This window comes from Passer domesticus, chromosome 2, assembly GCF_036417665.1.
Source record: "Passer domesticus isolate bPasDom1 chromosome 2, bPasDom1.hap1, whole genome shotgun sequence".
NCBI lineage: Eukaryota > Metazoa > Chordata > Aves > Passeriformes > Passeridae > Passer > Passer domesticus.
This window is the reverse complement of record NC_087475.1, coordinates 3,279,715-3,298,783: the sequence shown is the minus strand read 5'-3', so window position 1 is coordinate 3,298,783 and position 19,069 is coordinate 3,279,715.

Here is a 19,069-nt window from a genome sequence, read left to right as displayed (position 1 = left end):
GGGACTCCTTGAGGAAGTAGCTAAATGGAATCACTCTGGCATAAAACTCCAGCAATTCAGAGGCAGCTCAGACCCCAGAGATGAAAGGTTATGTGTGAAAAACTCTGAGTAACAGGCTGAGTATTCACATGATGATACAAAACCTCCCAGAAATACATAAAGTGTAAAGAATTTGTGTGGAGGCTCAGCAAACTGCCATTGAGATATTTCTTTTTTATTTAGTTTTGTTGATAAGCCTGTATATCCAAGTGTGACTTCTGAAATAACAGTGTATTTAATATTTTTGCAGTACTTAGTGATGTCCAGAGACTAGAGGCAACTAATTAGAGGCAACTTTACTAAATAACACTCAAGTAATCAAAACAAGGTCATTAAATGATGGAAAAGGTAAAAGAAAATAATTTTAGAGTAAAAATAGTGCATTTTTTTAGTAACTTCACAATTACATAATTATAAAAAATTGTTGATAAAATTACGATAAATTGTTGATGTCTGATATGATTTTTGTGGGTTTTTTTTTTTCCCTCTGGAAAATAGACATATTTATATCTGGCTGATGCACAGTGTAAAAAACACGAATAATGTATAAACCTGTTGGCAAACCAATAGAGAAATATATCTCATCTCTATCTTGAGACACCATGTGCCTGTTTAAGGATAATTTGTTTCTATCCTAGGACCCTGAATTCTTGTTATTGTACTTATTATTTAAGAGCATTCATTCATGTTATTAATTCCCTTAAATCAAATTTCACAACGGCAGCAAACCCTGACCTTTCACTACATTGTGTGGAATGACCATCCTTAAGGATTTAAACTCTCAGCAATTTTTCTGTAGGTTCTAAAAAATAACCTTATATGGGAACTAGAACATACATTGCAAGCAAGTCAGTTTACTTTAAATATTTATTATGGGATTTTTGTCATCATTGCTTTACTTTGAACCACAAGAATATTCTTCCTCAAGTGGCATGCTATATATTCCAATTAACTTATTAGTCATTTCCAAGACATCTCTAATTTAGCAACACCCAAACCATTGAATCTCCCACCTTGGTTGTTGTGTTAATCCTGAAACAGTCTCAAAAAGCTGCTGGGATCAAGTTCTGCCAAAACAACATCTGGGGAAGGGAGTTCTCCAGAGATCCCCAAAGGTCACTCATCAAGCTCTGGCAAACGAGGACCCTGGAGATGCCAGAGCAGTGAGGGGGCTGCAGGGGCCACCTCAAAACTCTTCTGGTTTAGGCTGGAAATGGGGGTGTGTGTTCAATTTCCACCTGTCAGAGCTGGGGCAGTTCTCTGCTGTTCATGGGGCAGTTTTTCCTTTCTCTCTCCCACAGCCAATCCTCCCTCCAGGAGATCTCTGCTGTCCATGGCCACTGAGTGTCCCTGCAGGGCTGATCAAATTCCAGCATCCCATGGGGAGATGCTCCGCCCAGGGCAGGAGCCAAGCATTCCTACCTGGATACAATCTGAGCCTGGAACAGCACAGCAGCCTTTGCCCACTGCATTCCCAGAGGAGCAGCTTTCTCCTGCCCTGCATTCCCAGAGGAAGAGCAGGCCCATCTCCAGCAGCCCTGGAGCTGCAGAGGAAAACTGCAGCCTTGTGCAGGATCCCTGCTCCAGCAGAAGCACAGCTGGCACTGCAGGAGGGCTGAGCCCCCATGGGATGGGACTGTGCCACCCCCCTGACCCTCAGGGGGACAGGGCATGCTCTGACTCTGGCAGGTTTTTTTGTTTGTACTATTACATTTGTATTTTTAAGGTTTTCCTAGTAAAGAACTGTTATTCCTATTCCCATATCTTTGCCTGAGAGCCCCTTTAATTTCAAAATTATAATAATTCAAAGGGAAGAGGGTTTACATTTTCCATTTCAAGGGAGGCTCCTGCCTTCCTTAGCAGACACCTGTTTATTCAAACCATGACATCTGCATAAATGTGTTTTTAGTGCCTTTGAAATGTTGCAGTCTCACACCTCAGGGTACAGAAGTTCTAATGCCAGATATTATCACATGCATCACGAGCTGCCCAAGGTTTGCTCACCAGCATCCTGCAGAGAGCCAGAAAAGCAAACCCTGTTCTGGCCAAGAAAATCAATGTATGGCAAGTACCACTTTTCCTGAGTTCCTTTGGGGGCCAGGGAAACAGAAATCTGGTTCTAACCCAGGGCTGATAATAGTGAATGAAACGCTTCTCTCAGGGAGGATACAGGGAAAAATCACATTTCCTTTGAGGGCACCAAAGTTTGGCCAAAGCTGAGAGTGACTGAAAATCACACCCTGCAGTCTGCACTGAGTCTCTCTGGCTTTCTATTAGAGCAAATTCATTTCATGTTAAGGTTTGAAAATCAGTGTATTTTACATTTTTCTGCCTTTGTCTAATAAACGAGGGGTTGATCTTTCTCCTTAGAGGTGACAGCATCACTGTCCTCAAACTCAGCTGTGAAAACCAGCAAGAATTCTTAGGTTCAGGGAAGAGACAAAGAGTTAACCTTGAAAATACAGCCTTTAAGTCAGCAACATTTTATTTGACTTTTTTTCGTAATTTCTGATTAAATATAAAAATTTTTCAAATATCTCTTGGAAATACACATTTTTAGGAAAAAGTTAATTCCAAAAGCTGCATACAAATCACACCAATTAAAAAAAATTTTAAAAACCCAAGCAAACACAATGCAAAACACACCCAAATTCTGACCAATCCTGATTTCTTCCAGCACCAATTTTTACCAATAAAAAAGGTGCAAGAAGAAAAATTTCTACTTTAGACTACAGAGCTGAGAGGGAAAGTGACTTCAAGAGCTGTTACAAGTCCTCTTCCAAAAAAAATACCCCTGGAGAAATGTTTGGTAGCCACAACATTATGAAAGTTTATGAGCTGGACACACATTTTTTTGCATTTTCCTCATTATTCTTTCCCAGTTTAATGGGTGATCTCTCAGTCAGCTGATATCATCCAATGTCTTAGGAGGACTGAGAAAATATTTGCCCTGCTGTTTTTTTTTTTTTTTCCCTCCTTTCTTCTCTGGGATTTGGTTGCTCTTGGTTCACACCAAAGGAAGTGAGTTATCCCCCTGGTTGATTTCCACATGGTAACCAATCAAAACCCACTTGCATTATCAAAATTCAAGCAAGATTGTCCACCTAGCCCAAAAGATTCCTTCTTTCTTTTTTTTCTCCCCCCAGGAAACTGGTGTTGCTGGGTCCAGCATAACCATGAATTGCAAACTGCTCCACAAGCAGAGTTTTTATCATTAACATCTTATGTGCAACAATACCCAGGGAGCCACTGACCTTGGTTCTGCCTTCATTGGGGTTATTAACAATGTCAGAACATTTTCACTAAGCTGATCATCACTTCTTCTAAAGATTGTAGACATTTGGCCAGGCACAGATTTAGATGTTGCCTCCTAAAGGCCTCAAAATGCAAAGGAATTCACTTATACAGTAAATTTATGCATCCCACTAATCATGTTGGGATTCAGAGCACCTTCCCCAGTAGTTTTCCCCCTGTGGATTGGGTGAGAAACTTCCACATCCAGATGGTCCAAAGAAATGTGCAAACAAAGAGTATCCTCAGAAATTCCCTTGCATCCCTGTGCTCTGTCCCCTGGAGATGGAACAGATCCCAAAGAAGTCCGTGGTTTGAGTTTCACTCCCACAGCATCTTTGCTTGTCATTAGTACTTTTCAGAGAAGCCTGAAATTCAGGCAGAATAAATTGGATTTTCCCCTCTTCTCATCATGGGCTAGCTGAAAGGGAATTGAAATAATTTTATTTAGAGAATGAATGCTTTTGATGCCAAGAATGCTGTAACGTTAGCATTTTTTCTCCCCATTCCAAAAATAAATAGAAAAAAAAAAAAGTTGTCCTGCAGAACAAGTTTAGAAAATATTTTGGTGAGGTTGATCCATGTGTAATAAAATAAGACACTAAATGAGAAACAATATTAAAAATGAAAGCTGCTTATATTCTGACTTCTGGAAATATCAATAAGATGTGTTTTGCTCATGGTGCTAACAAAGGAACCTGCTGAGATTTTACTACAGAAATGTGATTTTTTATAATGATTGTAATGATTTCTGAAATTTTTTGGTTTTCAATGAACAAGAAAACCAATGCATTAGAACGCCTTTCACAATCAGTAAATAAGAGCTTGCTTTAAGGTTATTTTGCTTTTCTAGAGTCTCAAACTTTTACTTAAAGACATCGGACATCCCAACCCCACTGACTAATGTGCCTGTTCTACAGCAAAATATTTAAAGTGATTTAGAGACTGTTATGGCACAGACCTTCCCATTAATAATTCCATGTAACCCTTCTCTGCTCTAATCACATCTTCTTGATGACTATTCTTGATTAAGAAACAACTCAAAGTCATATCACTTGTAGCTTTTCTTACTTTTTAAATATAAAAAAAATTTAAATGTCTCTTGGAAATATACAGTTTTAGGAAAACATTAATTCCAAAAGTTGCACACAAATCACACCAATTAAAAAAAAAAAATTAAAAACAACCCCAAGCAAACAAAACAAAATAACACAAAAAACACCCAAATTCTGACCAATCCTGTTTTCTTCCAGCACCATTTTTTACCAATAACAAAGATGCAAGAAGAAAAATATTCTACTTCAGTCCACAGAGCTGAGAGGGAAAGTAATTTCAAGAGTTGTTACAAGTCCTCCTCCAAAAAAATACCCCTGGATAAATGTTTGGTAGCCACAAAAATATCAAAATTTATCAGCTGGACACGCACTTTTATAAAAGAATTTCAGGAAAACTCCCCATTAAACCGTTCATTCCAAAAATTTGTGACCAGTTTTTTGTTCTGCTCTGGCCTCAAATTTTGTCTTTTCTGGTTTAATGACTCAGAACATCTCCATTTGTAATGGACCAGGTTTCTTTTGGTCTCTTTCTCCCACAAGACTGAAAAAGGAAATACAGCCCTGCTTTTGAAGCAGTCATACAGGCACAGTCACAAAATTCATTCACGGTATTCAGAAGGTCAGGACAACATTGAATAACACAAAAGAGGTGTAAAATTACAAAATCACTAAAATTAGCATGTAAGGACTATTTGTCTTCAGGAGGAAAAAACGAGTTGCTAAACATTTCTTCTGCAATATAGCAAAAAAAGACATAAAAATATGGACTTCTAGTGTTCTTCAAGCCCATCTCAGTGTATTTTCTCCTGGCAGCTTCACGAGCTGGTGAGTGTTAGAGGCAGTGACGCACCAGGTGCCATTTTTGGGTCTGTTGCTTTACCTTTCTGATGCAACTTTTCCACCACCACCTCCCTCCTGCACAGAATTGAGGCTTGTCTTTTACTTGGATCAGTTTCACACAAGTAATTTTTCCTCTTGGTTCACAAACTGAACGAACCAACGAAAAAGGAGACAAAATAATACATTTTGCTTACAGTGGGATACAGGTGATTTCTTACAGGGGGTTGCATCTACCTTGTAGGTCTAAATCTCGCTGCATCCATGCTTAATTTGGAAAATAATATATATCTGTAGAGTCAGAAGGAGCTTGGACATTTAGAGTTGGCAGAGGAATTATTGTGTGGAAATAGCAGAGCTGTGGGTTGTGCCAGAGCATGGAACAAAAGTTACAAAAAAAGGGGATTTTATTTTGGGTTCAAGGGCAGAGAGGTTTTTGGTTTGGTCTAACCAAACAAAGGAACACAGTGAAAACATGAAGTAAGGCAGGGGAAAAGGCTGAATAACTGCCACAGCACTAAATAAATGTATTCTGGAGGATTGTCTAGCTAGGAATTGTGGCAGCCTCGACTGTAATTGGAAAGTGCAAAAAAATTTGCATTGCCAGAAAGGCAGCACTAGAGGGAAACTGTGCAATCAAGATCCAAGTGATGGCTTGGCCAGGCACTGAAGAGAATTCTTACCTGAATAATGATGAGTCAGCTGACCATGTTTTTCATTTTCCAAATCATAATTTTAGTCCCTTAAGTAAACTCTCTGCTTTGATTGATAAAAAGTTTGGCTTGTTTTAAAGCCAGAAAGCTCCAGAACTTAAACTCAAAATCAGCGGTGCAAAAAAGTATTGCTAAAGAGGTTTCATAAAGCTTCATAGAGCTTCCTCAAGTCAGGCAAGTAATACCAAAATTTTGTCCTTCTGTTCACAAAAGGGGTTTAGGATGTGTTGATTTCTTTGATCTGCAGTTATAAACTCAGTTCCTCCTTCAATTTCCTGTGAAGAGCTCATTAGAGGTAATGCCCTTTCATCCAGGGGAAGGGCTGCTTTTCATGAATCTTCTTTCTTGAGAGATTTAGAATATTTTTATATGATCAATTCTCACAGCATTAAAAAAAAGCTTTAGATAAAAATGCTTATTTAGTTGCATTGATGAAAAGACCAAAATATTTTAAAATATTCAATAATTGCATATATTGCTAAAGAATATCACCAGCTGTATCGAGCTGATAGATATTGTTTGAGCTTTCACTGAGCACTGTCTTGAGTCAGGGCAATCTGCAGAACTCCTGGATTAAATTCCAATTTATTTTGAGACTTATCTTCCTGTTTCCTCTTCATTGTAACCAAAATGAATTTCATAAGCATTTGCAGATAATGACCTGTATCTCTCCGTTGATCATCTCAGTCTTAGGTCTGATAAAGCACATAAGTGTTATTGATGATATTCTGTGCTGTTATTTTATGGCCTTTTGCATTTCACTGTTGTATGTGACAGCATGATTATATGTAATTGATAGATAGTTTCATATTGCTCACAAAGAGCTTGATAGCTGGCACAAAACCCAAATTTTTGGTTTTTTCTGGTATATTTTTAATCCTTCTCAACCAGGTGCTATTTTGAAAGACTTTTTATACTTTTTCTCAATTCCTGTGGTTCATTAATTATGTACTTTAATTGATTTATTATGGAAATAATTTTTCAACAAAGCAAATATCAAGCATGGCAAAGCAGATTAAATTGCTCATCTCCTATCTTCTACTATTGCATGAAGGAACAAGGCAAAAGATATCCATCTCCTATATCCAAAAATACAGTGACTTCAGGACCCAGACTTTGCAATGGGAAAAATGTTTTTTTCACTAAATTTATTTAGAGCTGGCATTAAACTTGGGATATTTAAATAAAATGTTTCATGCCTTCAGTGTGGATCCCAATCATGGCATGCTGCTGAGCAATTCTTAATCCAAAAATATGTTTAAAGGAGGGAATCAAAGTATTGAAGACAAGCCAAAGACCTCCCTGTGTGACAACAGGTTTGCAGTGTGAATATTTATCACTGTTTCAACATCAGGTAATTGGGAACAGGTATACTCTGCTGTACTAAACCAAAATTTTCAGCCTGCTTTCATCCCACTTCCAACCTCAGGCACCTGCTTGAGGTGTCAGGAGAATATTTGCCTGAGGCTTCTGCTAAAGCCAATGACAAAACAGAGAATAAATTGCCAGCTGGAAACACCTGTGGGGCTTTGACAATCTGTGACAATCAAGGGTATCTGAACTCCTAACACCACATCTTCTACATAGTTAAGTGTCTTATTTTGTTGGGAAAGAATCCAGGCTCTCAGTGGTAAGAAAGAGTGGAAAGAAGGAAATGTCAGTGTCTGATTCATACAACATCTCCCCACTGTGCAGATCAATCCTTAATTATACTATCTGCTTGAGAACAATTTCTAGTCTTTGCCTCAGGGCAAGTTTCCTAAAAATAAAAATGTATTTCTTTGAGAGGAATGATGAAAGAAGGTAGCCATGATCCTATAGAAGTCATATAGATGGTGAGCAGTTTTGATCAATACAATTTGAAAACACAAACGTGGCTGGGAATGTCTCTGCTATTTTGACAGTGTTTAGGTATTTCTAATCAAAAGCATGGATTTCACATATTTTAGTACATTTTGCTTATTTCCTTATATTTGCTTTATAAGACTTATAAAAACTTATTTCACAGGTCATTCTGCAGTCTTCCACATTATAAGAAAGTGCAAGTTCTTCTGACCTCAGAAACAATGTTTGGCAGCATTTGAATGTGCAAAGCCTATTGAAAAGTGGATGCATTTTTGTTAGTCAGCAATTTTTCAGATTTTGGAGAAACCTGAGGCTCCTCTAACAAATCTCAAGCTGCAGGAACTGACAGTGTGCCTGAGCCTGTGTCCTTCATGGGATGAGCAAGAGACTGAGAGCACTTCAGAACTCACACCAGGGAAAATGGGCTGTATCCTGATCTCCCCTGCACTGAGGAACTCCACCTAAACCAACACACAGAGAAAAAGGAGATCTGACCCAGGAAAATCATATTTATTCACAGCCTGGAAAGAAAGTCAGCCTAATGCAGCAGCTCATCATGGAGAGAGAGGAGAAAGAATTATCTCCCATGACACAACTGAATATGAAAATTAAAACTACAGAAAGAGTTGTAGTTTGTAAAGCAATGAGTATCAAGGGACTGTGCTTGGGATTTTTCCTACTGGACACTATTTCTGCTTGAGACACCTTTAAATTTGAGATGTATTTGTGATTCTGCTGGGGAGTAAGGTCATTGCTCAGTTGCTGGCTGTCAAAACGTAATAACATATTTTATAGTGATAAATTGGCCACCCAGCCACAATCATATACTAATAAAACAGTATGATTTTCTAGGATGCATCATTTACACATTTTTCTCTTTCACTTAGAATTAGTTTGCATTAAAACATATTTTTGTCAGAGACAGGGAATACAAGTGAATCTGTTAACTGAGCTCCTCCACAGTCCTTGGACAATAGCCAGGGGACACTTCAGTAAAACCTCCTGCAGTTGGTGGGATAACTGTCTCCTTGCCTCAGGGAACCTCAGCTTTAAAGTTATTAAATAAAACAGCAAGTCTGGCAGTTGGCTATGAGAAGCAATTTGTACCATTGTAAATGGATTAGCGAAATGTAATTTCTTTTAACGTTTCCGTTTCAATTATTTCAAATAGATGTGCAGTTATAAATGTTAAGGAATTGTTTAAATGTTTCTCACAATGGGAAAAGTAAATATAGGTTAGAGCTCCGCACTCCCAAGTGAATTTTCTGTTTTCTGTATTTCAAGGCTTTTCACGTATTGCTGTAAAAATTTGCCCGTTTGGAGACCAGGAGAAAAAAAATATTTGTGCTCCTGATGAAGCAGGGTATTATACTAATCAGGAAAGTATAGATTTGAAATGTCTTGAGGACCAGAAGAAAGCCTACGGCTGTTCTTATCCTACATACTCAGCTGGTATATTTTGACATCCAGAGCCTGGAGCAGTGCATGAGATACCAAGAGAGAGACTCCACCACATCTCTGCATGTGTGAGAGGCGGGGGGAGATCTCTCTTGAAAGTACAGCTCTGTGGATTTCCTCTGAGAAGGGTTAATTAACATACATAGCCAGCAGCTCCCAAACAATCACCGTCTCTTCCGATGACTTCAGCAATATCTCACCTGATCTCCAGTTTTTTCCCTTTCCCCTGCTTTCCCCCTTATTTTTTTGCTGTCCTGTTGCAATTAAGCAATAAGGTCTAACAAGAAAGACGACTACTGGCATGGGATAATCGTGTCCTTGGGGTGTAATCAAGCACCAAGAAGAAACCAGAGCTTCTCATCCCCAACGGGCGCGATTTCCTTGGGATTGGCCGCGCCCGTCGGGAAAGGCAGAGGGGCCACAAATTGTTTGCTTTTATATTTAAGCGTTCTACCCAGCCATGTGGCTGTGTTGGTCCCCAGCTGCCACATTGTGTCAGGGCAGGCAGAAAGGCAGGGGCTGGTTGCAGCCAGGCCCCTGAACACCCCGCCAGTGCCGCGCACCAGAGCGGGGAAATTTCCGCCAGGGATTCCGGCGGGTGCGCAAAGCTCCCGCCTTTCAAAACGTCTCTGCACAGCCAGCTGAATTCAAGTTGCTGTAGACTTTAAGAGAGGGGGTGGTGAGGGGCAAAAGTAGGGCAGCAAGGAATAAGGGATGAGGCTATCTCAGTTGAAAGCAGCCGTGCAGGAGCCTGAGGGCTGAGATGGCAGTCATCATCGATTCCAGGGAAGGGAGATGTCAAGGACAGGGAATGTCAAGCAGGAACAACAATAAGGGTGCTTAGCAGAGCCAAGTCTTCCAAAAACAGCACAAATAAAGCTGCTGGGCTGCTGTGATTGGTCTGTTTGCTGCTTGAGATCACAACAAAAAATGTAAAAAATATGATACATTTACAGTGTACGTCTGTCCTCTCCCTCCTGCCTACACAAAACTAATTAAAAATATTCTCTCCCTCTCTTCCTCTCATGTCCCCACCCCCACTGGCATCATCTTGAAATAGTCTTTGCAAACAAAGTTAGATACAGGAAAATGCTCTACATGGAACCAATCTTGTCAATATATAGATAAGCAGCAGCAACACACTGGCCCCGAACAAATAATCCAAAGGAAGAACTACAAGAAACACAAACACACTCCAGATTTCTGCAGTCTGCAACACTGTGTGTGTGTGTGTTTGTGTGTGTAATCCCGAAGCATCAACACCTGCCTTTGCAGGTGATAGGGTTTTATGGCACAAAATGCATTTATCCAATGGTTTTTTACACATCATTTACAGCAGCTTCTCAAATAGGTGACAGAATGAATTATGTTTCTGCTGATGCAGCACCAAACGTGCTGATACTTTCAGGTGTGCACACACACAGGTTTACACACAAACACATGCAGAGAACAGCTGGAAAGCCAGCTCACCACAATATCTGTTGGGCTGGACCACTGAGCCTGTTGCTGAACCATCAAATAAATGCCAGCACCTCAGGGAAGCAGCAAACAATCTTTTTAAGATGCTGAATGGCTACTAAACATTTTCAATGGTTTCAAAATTTGATTTTGCTTCATATCGAATGATTTTTAAATTATCCGTAAGAGAGAAATAAGTGTCAGCACTTGGGTCATTGACCTGTACTGGAATTATATAAGCCTTGAAAATCCCTGACCAGAGAGGAAATTATGTATCTGGGAATGCAGAAAAGGGTGATTTTCCAGACATGTTTATAAAGGAAAATCAAAATCCTCCCACATGCATATTATAGGGTTATGGAGCACTGCAGGAAACCAAGAGAACTTCAAATTATGCTTAATTTTCTACACTGTCTCTGAAACCAAAATACCTTTGTTTGACTCTGACTTCAGTGAAAAAACCTTCCAGTAGATTATTCCCAACTCAGCTGAGGCATTTCGTGACCCTTACCACCCTGAGGTGATCCTTGACATACAGAACACTCCTTAGCAGAAATGGTATAATCAATTTAGATACTCCTCATGTACAAGTATTTTATTCCCTTCACCTTTCAACACATCAAAATACATGATACTTGCAAGGGAGAAAAACACACCTTTTTTTTGTACAAAAGCTAATTTTCAACCTTTCTAAAAGCAGTGATTCTGTTTCACAATAAGTATGGCACGATGTTCACCCGAAACTTGCACTTACCCAGGATCTCTGTGACATTGCTCATTACTGTGACATTACTTCTGGCACAGTAGGGAATTTCACTGCAATAAACTGTAACCAAGGAAGACCCTCCTTTTTGCTGCTCCACTGTGCCTTTGATTTTCTGCATATTTAGGAAAAGGAAGATATCTCTGTCTGAAGAAATTAGTTTTCCTAGTAGGGTATTTTCCACATACATGAAGAAATATTATTCCCATTGCCCACTGTTTTCCAGTTCAAAGGGGAAAAAAAAAAAGAAGCTGGAAAAGTAGAACACAAGGGAACACTTGATCACATTGTTTTTTTCCAGCAGTGACCCCTTGTGTAGCTATTACCAGAGATGAGATTGAGTGGTCCTTGGCTGGAATAGGACAGGCTTAATGAGCAGATAGTCGTGTTCCTCAGAGGCTTTTGGCCTCCTGTGTCAGAGCTGGAGTCTGTCTGTCAAGCTCCCACACCAGATTAGAGGTTAAAATTTTGTCAGCCCACACTGGGGGCAGCCAACAGAGAGGAGGAAGGTTCCTGGAGCATTCTCTTTCCTTAGAGAGCCAGAGGTGGCTTTGGGAATGGCACCATCCATAAGGACAAAGGCAGGCAGAAGCTGCAGATGGGTTTTCACCTTTTGGTAAGTGCTTTGGCAGCTGTGTGGGCCTGGAGCACTCCTCATGGGAGTGAGGAGGTGCAGAGTCAAGGGGCACAGCCCCCTGCCAGGGGCAGGGACACCTTCCACTGTCCCAGGCTGCACAGAGCTTCAGCCTGGCCTGGGACACTTCATGGGGATGGAGCAGCCACAGCTTCTCTGGGCAGCCTCTGCCGGGGCCTGCCCACCCTCACAGTAAAGAATTTTTTTCTTAATATCTGCTCTAAACCTAGCCTTTTTCAACTTAAAGCCATTATTCCTTCTCCTATCAACACATGACCTTGTAAAGTCCCTTTCCTGCTCTTCTTCAGCCCCTTTAAGCACTGGAATCTGCTCCGAGGTCTCTCTGGAGCCTTCTCTTCTCCAGGCTGAGCAGCCCCAACCCTTTCAGCCTGACTTTGTGGGAAAGGTGCTCCTGTGATCACCTTCATGCAGGTGCACATCTGCCCTGTGTTGGTGACACCAGAGCTGGAGGCAGCCCTGCAGGTGGGTTTGAAGGAGAGCAGAGAGGCAGAATGCCCTCCCTCACTGCCCACACTGCTGTGGATGCAGCGCAGGGTACGGTTTGGCTTTCTGGGCTGTGAGTGCACATTACTGGGTCACTCCTCTTTGGAGACACAAAATCTCTCTACAGAAGAAAAATTTCATCTGTAAAATATATCATGGGCTTTTACTGATGGAGCAGGCTTTCCCTCCTGTTTTCCTCCCCCACATTATTTCCATAGGCATTTGCAGAGCCCTCTTGCCTCCTTCCAGCTCGTGACCCTGCCGTGGGGCTTGGGCAGATCTTGTTCCCTGTGTCCTGGCTCAGCAGAGCCTTGTGCACCGTCACATCTCCCCCTCTGCACCGAGAGCTGAAGGGGCTTTGACCCTGGCAGCATCAGGACCCTGATTCCCAGTGAGTTCTGTGACTGTCTCATCCCAGCTCTGGCTTCCCATCTGCAGGGATTATTGCCCTGCTAAAACAGAGCAAGGGAAAAGCTCTGAGGGGCTGCCTTGTCTTGAGGCTGTTTGTCTTTTCTGTACAGCTGCAGGCAAGCGTCTGTAAAGTTTCAATATTTGCTCTAAATGAAATGTCTCTCAGCTAGAACTCCATTTCACGTAGGACTGCTGGTGCAGACAAGATCTACCCTTGTAAATAAAAAAACAAAGCCCCTTGGGACACTGGTGCTAATGATAAAAAGTTGTTAATTACCCTGTCTTGGCCTGGTTTTAGGTTACCAATGTTTCATTTTTGTTATTATCAATATATATTCCTATCTTATGAGTTAAACAGCCACCATAAAGTTACTTGGACATAGAAGAGTTGCTATCAGATATACTGGATGACTTTTTTAACTATTATGTGATTATTAGGGATTAAGAAAGCACAGATGTAGACAGAAAATACTTTGTATTTTACACAAATTTAATACTTTGTATTAAATTAAATTAAATTAAATTAAATTGTTTAATACCTTGTATTAAACACAAATTTAATGCAATATTGAAGCTAACTAACCCAGTTGTTTTTCCCTATCCCCAAACAGGGCCACATTTAATATTCCGTTATTTCTAATGGGTGACAATTAAATTTGTTTTTCTAGATCTCCACAGACATAGAAAAGCTGCAGTTTTGGTAGTGATTCCATTCCTGGATGTCATCAGAACATTGTGCCTGTATCATGCACACCAGTGTGACTATTTCTTGTGATGACATTAATTTGCTGTTTCTCACCTTCTCCAGCTTTACCATGCCCCATTTTAGCACTTGGCCTTGCTAGACCAGGTCTCCTTTTAGCCTCAGACAGCTCTCATGTCACTTTTTAAGACATAAATCAGGGATAGCGGCAGCCTCTGCAAGTACCCCTGAAACATTGTGAGATGCTTCCTGGGAGAGCAATATTTAAGAGAGATTTCTATTTTTACCTTTAAATTCAAATTTGCAAGTCCGAGAGCTGTACAATCAAATCAACAGGAAACCTTAACCTCTTGCACTGCAACCAAGAGAAAAAGCTTGTCTTTACTACAAAAACATGGAGAAAATTAGAGAAACTATTACACAGCTACATAGAAAGGGCAACAGCTTTCAGCTCTAAACTCAGGTGTGTCCAGGCAGAACTGTACTGAGGTGAAAAATGTCTCTTTTCTGCTAATAAATCCCTAAGCAAAATATATATAATCTCCCACTAGCTAAAAGTAACTGAAATTTGCTGTTTTGGTTAGGTTTCCAAAGCCTCTTTTCTCATGTAGCTGTTTAAAGTATTGGATTGGGAAGAAGGATTTTAGCCACTAAATTGCACAATGAAATTATTTTCAGATTTTTTATGTGCATCATAATAGCTACATTTACCATACTATTATTAGTGCTTGAGGACATCTTTCATTTATCTACTCAGAGGTTTTTACATAGAACTCCCAGAGGTAAAAGTCATCATCTTGCTGAGTTTGAAAGTTTTCTTTTCCAGCATTTTGTTCTTCCATCTCAAGGGCCCGACTTTTTTTTTTTTTTTTAAACTCTTGGCATTCTCTTCAGTAACAAGGTTGAAATTTGAATATGCTACATCAATTTGGCTTCAGTTTGATGCCTCACTCAGGCTCACAGCCTGGCTGAGGAGAGAGGAAAAAATGAATATGAATGCCAACCATCTATTGGGATAACTCAGTAAAAATCAGCAGGTCTCAGGCTGTAACTGAGAAGGAGCACTACCCCATAAGTGAGAATGAATCTATTTTGCATGAAATTATAGAAATATAAGTTGCCAGTGATATAACAACGTTATATAAATTTAGCATCAGTCCAAGAGGAATTTAGAGTAATCTGGCGGCGAGGCAGTAACTCACTGCACTTTTGAGGACATGGAATGATTTCATGAAATGATTTAATAGTTTAAGAAATGTACAGTCCTAAGAGGAAAAGAAAACCATACAAACCTAAGGTTAATGCAGACTGGTCCCAATGGATGTCTTTTATTCCTTGATGCTGTCTCTGAGGCTTCAAATGTTCCTGTGTTTCTATGCAAATGAGCTGCTTACAAAATCCAACTCTTTCAAGTGTGTTCTAAGTGCTGCTGTCTATGTCGTTTTACAGTAAACACATTTTTGTTGCACAGCAATATGTTTCTCTTAGAAGATGGGTAAATATGCAAAATGTTTCTGTAACTATTTGTCAGATAGTCAAACAGATTTTTTGTCTATCCTCGGGCCCCTTTTATGTTCGCTCTCTGTGAACATATGCGACAAGAGCTCTCCCAACACAAACACTTGAAGGAATCAAATTGCAGGCTCTTTTTCTACCAACATTTGCACAAAAAAAAAAAAGAGAGAGAAAAAAAAAGAGAAAAAGATAAGAAGAGTATATTTTACCATGCAATGGAGTAGAAACACCCTGTGAATTGCAATCAGCTATTACAATTCCTGATTTTGCAGGAACTTTTAAAGTTTGGTTGATCCTTGTGCTGGTGCCATTTGATATATAATGATTTCAGGGGGTGAAGTGAGAAATGGAGGCCAAAGTCCTCCTTGATATGTCAGTAACCAGATGTCAACGAGACCATCTCCCACTTTGCTTGGAGTCACTCCAGATGCAATGTGTGTCAAATGAGCAGTTGCTCAAACCATAGCCCAGGCAAAGCAAAAATGCTGCTGAGAGAACATGGATGTGCTAAAGGACTTCCCTCTTCTGCTGTTGAGGGCATTTGTTCAGGGACTGGTTCTTTTGCAGTTTCAAGAACTTTGCACTGGTAAAAGTCAGGTTCCCCAGGTTGGACACTGGGGCTTGGAGCAGCCTGGGACAGGGGAAGGTGTCCCTGCCATGGCAGGGGTGGAACAAGATGAGATTTAAGGTTCCTTCCAACCCAAATGATTCTGGGATTCTATTTTATTTCATTTTATTGCAAGTCTGGGATGGAATCTTACCTGGAGGCAGCTTTGTCTGGCTCCCAGTCTCTCTGCATCATGTTTCATCTGCCCTTGTCCTTGTCACATCTCCCTGTGCAGGGGTTTCAGCCCACCCAGTGCCCAGAATGCAGAGTGGGTATGAAGTCATTGGAAAAACACACATCAAGAGCTGGGAAATTGCCATGAAACAGGATCCTGTGATGTCACTGGGACAAAAGCTTTTGTTGAATATGAAATTTTGCCTTTATTCACTTAATAAAAAATGATCTCATGAACGAACAACCGGATCTACATCACATATGGCTGTAACAATCTGCATCTCATTGTCCTGTTTGCATGAAGGTTAGTATGGCTGTTTTATTATTTTGTGTCTTTGCAACCTCAGATAGAGCCCTTAGATGTCTGCAAATCTTCTTTTCTAGGCAAAAAACACACGATTGTCATCAATTACAAATAGTCTCTTCAAAATATTCTGGAAGACAGAAAAGACAGTCTTTCAGTCTTCCACTTTCCTTTCTGTGCCCAAATCTAAACTTTGGCTGTTTAGGTTGTTGTGTTGCTCCATTTATGCTCTGATATAATGCACCAAAGATTCGGCCATAATTATTCTTAAAGCACAATTATTCAACAGCATCTTTCCAAGAGTTGTATAAAGAATGCTTTGATTCAAGCTTCTGTGCACCAAAATGAATGAGACCTTTTATGAAGGGCACTTTTAAATACACCCAGGAAGCCACAAATGATGTGACTGGCTACAGGCAGGCCTCCAAACCACTAAGAATTGTTAACACAGTCGTTCCACTTTATCTGGAAGAAAGTTTTTCTGTTTATGAACCAATCATGCAGTCTGCCACTCTTCCTGTGACTCAAAACACGTGCAAGGAAGTGTTATTGCCACACAAGTTCCCAGATTTTGAGATTTGTTTGGTAAACACTGCAGTGATTTTTTGTTCTACAGTCACACAGCCATGGAAGCACAAATGGTTTTTGTTTTTAACAGACCAGACAACACTCCCAAATTTTTTTCCTGTAGGAGCTCTACCTCTGTGCAAAGCTCCATGATGTAATATTGCTGTAAGTCCTGCAAGGTCTATACATTAACTTACCAATTTCTTGTGGGATATGGCAGGGGATACAAATTTAGAGCATGAAGACATCTTGCTATGGACAGAGTCTCATTTTTATACCCATTTCTATTCCAAACCTGCCATTCTGGAGTTATGAGAGCAGATAAATCAACCCTTATATGCCTTTCACCAAAGAGACTTGCATGTTTTTATTGCCTCAACAAGAGGGGCTCCTCAAACTGCAGCAAAAATGGGGCTTCTAGAGGAAGTGATGAATATGAATCTCGGCAGCAACAATTTACTACTAAATAGAGGAATTTTTGTAAAAATGAGTAAAATCTGAGAATTGAGTTCTTGTTAGCAATATAAATAAGAATCTTGTTGCAGGTATTTTCAAAGCTGTCCAGGAAAATGCCAGGAGTGTTGATCAATACAAAGTGATTCCACTGCAAGGGAAACCAGGCAATGATGAGGACAATGGTTCATCTAAGTTGGAGGAGTCTCCAAGGTAAAGTTGGTCCATGTCCTGCATTAAAACCATTTCCATAAAGAAAGAAAAGGGATATTGTCATTGGAGACTGTCCTGAGGAGAACAGAAGGTCCAATATGCAGACTTGCCCAGTTTTTAAGGAAAGCCTTCTGCCTCCCTGGGACCAGGGTTAAAGGTTCCTATCCTGCTACAGCCCTCAGATTATTATCCATGGTGATTTTTTTCAATGGGCTGTGAAGCAAGAAACCTCAGGAGGGACTTCAGGTCCTTGGGACAATTGTTTAAAGGCTCAGGAGCACAAGCAGTGCTCTTCTCTATCCTTCCAGCTGCAGGGAATGATGAAGGAGGAAACAGGAAGAGTCCAGAGATCCATACCTGGCTCCAGGCTGGTGTCACTGTCAGAATTTTAATGGTGGGTTGGTCTATGGGACAGGCAGGGCACACCTGTCCTAAAAGGGGGAAAGAACCTTTTGTGCAGGAGTTAACAGGGCTCATTGAAAGAGCTTTAAACTAGATTTCATGGAGGAAGGAGATAAACCAGGCTCACTAGAGCTAAGCCTGGGGTGGCACATCAGTGTTGGAGGGATGGTGATGGTGAGGTCCTGCTGTCTGCCATGTTAGTGGAGATAGGGGGTGGAAATCCACGTGGCAGAAAAGGCACAAGGGTTATTCATGTGTGGGAATGGTCACCACCAAAAAAGGGTGGCAGCATCAATAGCCCAGCTGAAATTCATCTACACCAGTGCCCACAGCGTGGGCAACCAACAGGAGGAGCAGGAATCCACTGCACAGCTGGAAAACCAGGATACAGCTGCAATCCTGGAAACATGGGGGGCTGACTTCCACACTTGGAGGGCTGCAATGGATGGCTGTAACCCTTCAGAAGGGAAGTGCAAGGAAGGAGAGGTGGTGGGATGTGTTAGGGAGAGTTTTGACTGCCTGGAGCTAAATGATGGCAATGACAGGGTCAAGTGTTTATAGGTAAGAGTTGGGGAAAGATGAAATCAGATGTGGGGGGATTCTGTTACAGACCACCCAGCCAGGCTGAGGAAATCAACAGAATATTCTGTGGGCAGCTGGGAGAAGTCTCACCATTGCTAGCCCTTGTTCTCTACAAACTTCAACTCACCAGATGTCTGCTGGAAATACAACACAGCAGAGAGGAAACAGTCCAGGAGGTTCCTGGGCTGTGTGGGAGGTAATTCCTGACACAGCTGGTGAGGGAACCAGCCAGGGGAGGTGCCCTGCTGGACCTTTGTGAGCAGAGATGGACTGGTGGAGGATATTTGGGGGCACAAAGATAATTAAATTATAGAGTTTTTCCAGTTCTTGGTGAAGCACAATGTCTACCTTTACCTTCCAGATGGCAGACTTCAGATTTTTTGGGAGCCTGGTTGACAGGAGAAGCTGGGCTGAAGGGCAAAGAAGTCCAGGAAGGCTGGAGATTCTTCAAGGAGGAAATCTTCAAGGCACAGAAGGAGATTGTTCCCTTGTGATCAAAGACAAACTGGTGGGAGATTTGTGGGTTTGGTGCTTTCCTGCC